The sequence below is a fragment of the Chiloscyllium punctatum genome, chromosome 19 (assembly GCF_047496795.1).
Source record: "Chiloscyllium punctatum isolate Juve2018m chromosome 19, sChiPun1.3, whole genome shotgun sequence".
Taxonomy (NCBI): domain Eukaryota; kingdom Metazoa; phylum Chordata; class Chondrichthyes; order Orectolobiformes; family Hemiscylliidae; genus Chiloscyllium; species Chiloscyllium punctatum.
Genome location: NC_092757.1, coordinates 62,523,620 through 62,528,887, shown reverse-complemented (window position 1 = coordinate 62,528,887; position 5,268 = coordinate 62,523,620).

Genomic DNA, 5,268 nt, shown 5'->3' with positions numbered 1-5,268 from the left:
CCTGGTGTTGTGTGATTTTTTAACTCTGAAAAGGCTGACATAGTTAATAACTAATTCTCTTTATACAAAGGGTGCAGACCTATATGGCGCAAGTTTAAATTCAAACTTCTAGAAAAAAAATGATAATATTTATATTTCACAAACCTTGCATTACACTGCACATCTACTAAACAGTTTTGGTTAAACAACACGAGTATCGTTAATCAACAATGAGCAAGTTATTTGTTTTACAGTTTGGCAGCAAGCAGCTTCCATTCAGCTGCCTCTTCCTGTTGTGGAGATCTGAAGATTTGTAAGAGATAGCTTTAAGAAAGGCTCTTGTGCAGATAGCTGGAAATGTTGAAAATTTTGATACACTACAAAGGAGAACTTAATAGCAAGATCTGACAAGACAAAGTCTATAGTCAATAGTTTAAGAAAAATTCAGACCAAAAGTGTGAAGGGCACAGACTAATGGGCCAATGACTATTTGTTCATTGTTCATCGTCACAGATCATCAACACCCAATGCAATCTGTAACTGCATTGGTCTAACTAATGCTCCATCTCCAAGGAGGTCTTACCACACTAAATTTGAATTTCCCTGTGAAGAAGGGAAGAATTTTAAAAATGGAATAGTTCACAGGTCGAGAAACAGAAAGCAAAGTATTTGCAGCTCAGATCAAGTGCTACCAGCATAATGGTCAAACATGATGAAGCACAGCCATAGATATGGGAATTCAAGGTTTACAGAAGCAATTTGAAATTAAGTTGCAGACTGGTAAATGAAAGTAATAAAGGACAATTTAGAAGCCTAAGCTGACAAACTAATGGAAGAAGAAAATTAGAAGAGTATTGAGGCTGCAGAAAAGACAGGAGATTAATTACATAATGGCAGTAAATGTGGAAAGCTGCCTAAAGTACATATCTGAAAAGAATCTCAAATTAAGAGGGATTGTTACTCAGAGTTGTACACAACACAGATCACCTAGATAAAACTGTGAAAAGGAAGGGATTCATCTAATAAAGCTGTGAATAGTGGGAATGCTTTACCAGGATTGTAATTAGAATGGGAATGATCATTAATGTGCAAGCAACAGATTCATGCAGTAAAACTGTAAAAGGCATGAATCCTCTACATTTCTTGCATATGATGGGATATTCCAATTTAACTGTAGATATGCAGTTGTGCTGCAAAATAAAAAGTCTTTTAAAACAAGGACAAGAAAGTCATATCAGGAAGGTGTGACAGCAGAACCGAGTTTACCACTAAGATTTTGTTTTAGAAAACTAGGGGCAGCAAGGAGGCTCAGTGGTTAGCACTGCTGCCTCACAGCACCAGGGTCCAAGGTTTGATTCCAGCCTCGGGCAACTGTCTTTGTGGAGTTTGCACATTCTCCCGTGTCTGTGAGGGTTTCCTCTGGGTGCTCCGGTTTCCTCCCACAATCCAAAGATGTGCGGGTCAGGTGAATTGGCCATGCAAAATTGTCCATAGTGTTAGGTGCATTCGTCAGAGGCAGGTGGGTTACTCTTCGGAGGGCAGGTGTGGACTTGTTGGGCCGAAGGGCCAGTTTCCACACTGTAGGGAATCTAAAAGCCAAGAAGGTTACCTCAGAGTACACCAGGACTTTGATCAGGTGGGCTGAGGAGTAGCAGATGAAGTTTATTTTAAATAAATTTGTGGTGCTGAACTTTGATAATGCAAATCAAGGCTGGACGTATACACTTAATAGTAAGGTCCTAGGGAGTGTTGCTGAACAAAGAGACCTTGAAGTGCAGGTTTTCAGTTCCTTGAAAGTGGAATTGCAGGTAGACAGGATAGTGAAGAAGTTATTTGGTATGTTTGCCTTTATTGGTCAGTGCATTGAGTATAGGAGTATAGGAGTATATGTCATGTACAGCCACAACATGTTGTGGCTGTACATGACATTGGTTAGGCCACATTTGGAATATTGTGTGCAATTCTGGTCTCCCTCCTTTAGGAAGGATGTTGTGAAACTTGAAAGGGTTCAAAAAAATGTTTATAAAGATGTTACCACAGTTTGAGCAATATAGGGAGAAGCTGAATAGGCTGGGGCTATTTTCCGTGGAGCGTTGAGGCTGAGGAGTGACCTTATAGAAGTTTGTAAAATCATGACGGGTATGAATAGGGTGAATAACAACCAAGGTCTTTTTCCCAGAGTGCTAAGTCCAAAACTAGAGGGCACAGGTTTAAGGTGAGAGGGGAAAGATTTAAAAGGGACCTGGGGGCAACTTTTTTCATGCAGAGTGGTGTGTATGAAGCAAGTTGCCATACAAAGTGCGGAGGCTAGTACAATTACAATAAAGGCATCTGGGTGGGTAGAGGAAGTATTTAGAGGAATATGGGCCAAATGCTGGCAAATGGGACTAGATTAATTTAGGATATCTGGCTAATATGGATGAGTTGGACCAAAAGGTTTGTTTTCATGCTATATATCTCTATGACTCTAAATGGGTCAAATCAAACATAGCTGAACATTTTAGAGAAAATTATTATTAATATACAGGTTAGCTATCAAATCAGGTACTAAATTAGAAGCTACACAGACTAATGCATTCCAAATGCAGTTGAGAATATAGCTGATGATATTACAGGTTGATCTTACAGGAAAGAAGCAACAAGCACTTTTTAATAAGTTTTGAAAGCCTTTGACAATTATTTAACATTAGAACCAATGAAACATTTGAAGGAGCAAGATTTAATAGAAAAGTTCAGCATCCAGAAGAATCTGTTAGTAATTTCATGAATGATGTCGACTAATTAGTGGGAAAATGTGACTGTGGAGATTTAAAGTCAGAATTCATAAGAGACAGAAGTGTTGTGCTGATAAGTCTGTCAGATATATTGCTAGCAAAAGAAGAATTGTCTCTAGAGAAAGGTGAGTGAATCAGCAGTCTAGAAGGAGCACAGATCAAATGTAAGAGACAATAGACAATAGGTGCAGGAATAGGCCATTCTGCCCTTCGAGCCTACATCACCATTCATTAAGATCATGGCTGATCATCCTCAATCAGTATCCTGTTCCTGCCTTATCTCCATAATTCTTGATTCCACTATCTTTGAGAGCTCTATCCAACTCTTTCTTAAATGAATCCAGAGACTGGGCCTCCACTGCCTTCTGGGGCAGAGCATTCCACACACCCACCACTCTCTGGGTGAAGAAGTTTCTCCTCATCTCTGTCCTAAATGGCCTACCCCTTATTTTTAAGCTGTGTCCTCTGGTTCGGGACTCACCCATCAGCGGAAACATGTTTCCTGCCTCCAGAGTGTCCAATCCTTTAAAAATCTTATACGTCTCAATCAGATCCCCTCTCAGTCTTCTAAACTCAAGGGTATACAAGCCCAGTCGCTCCAATCTTTCAACATAAGATAGTCCCACCATTCCAGAAATTGACCTCGTGAACTCATGCTGCACTCCCTCAATAGTCAGAATGTCTTTCCTCAAATTTGGAGACCAGAACTGCATACAATATTCCAGGTGCGGTCTCACCAGGGCCCTGTACAGCTGCAGAAGAACCTCTTTGCTTCTATACTCAATCCCTCTTGTTATAAAGGCCAGCATGCTATTAGCTTTCTTCACTACCTGCTGTACCTGCATGCTTGCCTTCATTGACTGGTGTATAAGAACACCCAGAGGGAAAGATCAACTTTGTCATATTCAGTTCTTATGGTACAATAGCCCTAAAACACACACATCAAAAACCACCACAATGAATAGTACAGGAGCCAGACATTAGTAGTCATTGCCTGCTATATGAAGTAAGAAAAACTCATTGGCACAAATTTATGCTTTTGCTGAGAGACTGTGGCCAATGAGTCATAACTGGCTTTATCAAACATGGCAGGGAAAATGAAACTGAAATACTCAAGATATTGTGTAGATATTGGCCAACAAAAAGTCCAGTCAGTTGGCAATAAGTAAGTTGTGAGCATTGACAGGTTTTCACAATTTTGTAGATGACTTGCTGTTTTGTCTGAGAAGACTGGTTATCCTGGCTTCATTTTCAGAAGTGTGGCTGAAAAAGACTGCACTGGGGATGCTTGAGAGTTGCCTGGTGCAGGACCAGAACTCGGTTGGCATGTGGTGTCTTATGATCTCCAAATACATTGAAAATCTCATAACACAATGTGAAATCTGTGACTTTACTGGATTGACAGCCATGTTCTCCACTCCTATCAATACTTATGAGTATTCAGACTGCAAGAAGCAACAAGGTTTGTGAGAAAACATTAGCAATCAGATAGCCAGTCAGCAACATACTATATTTGAGATCACTGATAAATTTTTAACTGAAGTAACACAGAGTGCAACATAGTTTGGTGAACAAATGGTAAGACAGGTTTAAGTTTGATACTAAATACTAAGGAAGATAATTTATTTGTTAATATTCCCTGAAAGAATGATCAGTAATATTTCCATGCAATATATTCTAAATCTAGGAGCTTTTAAAAATGAACACCAATGCATCTACTATCTCATTGTCAAACTTTTTAAAGACCCTAGCAAGACATCCATATGAATCCATGAACCTGTTAGTCTTCAGCTTGGTCAGTTTGCTTCAGACCACTTGTGATTGTAATTTTATCAAGTTCCTCTCTCCCTTCCACCTCCTGTTTATGGGTATCACAGAGACGATTTTCTGAGTTTTCCATTGTCAAAACAGAAGCAAAATGTTTGTTCATTTCATATGCTAAGTCTTATAATCTACTATTAAATCTGCATTCTCAATCTCTAAAGGGCTCCCTCTCTAGAGTCGCCTCATTATAACATCGTCAATGACTTAATTCCAGATACACACTCAGGAGTTAACCTTTTAACTCTCCACCATTGTGGCTGATCACTAAAGATGGCACAACTACTTTTTCTGAACCATGTGATGCTTTAAATCATGGAATCTGTACACCATGGAAGCAGGCCATTCAGCCCATTGAGCCCACATTAACCCTCCAAAGTGCTGGAGGCTCACTGGCAGTATTCTTAATCAGCTTCCTGACCACCTCCACCCCTATCTCAATGCCATTCAATGTGCTGCTTGGATCATATCCTCTACAAGTTACCATAAGTTTAGGAGTTGGGATGTCATGTTGCAGCTGTATAGGACATTGGTTCAGCCACTTTTGGATACTCTTGACAATTCTGGTCTCCTTGCTATAGCAAAGATGTTGTGAAACTTGAAAGGGTTCAAAAAAGATTTTCAAGGATGTCAACAAGGTTGGAGGGTTTCAGTTACAGGGAGATGCTGAATAGGCTGGGGCTATATTCCCTGA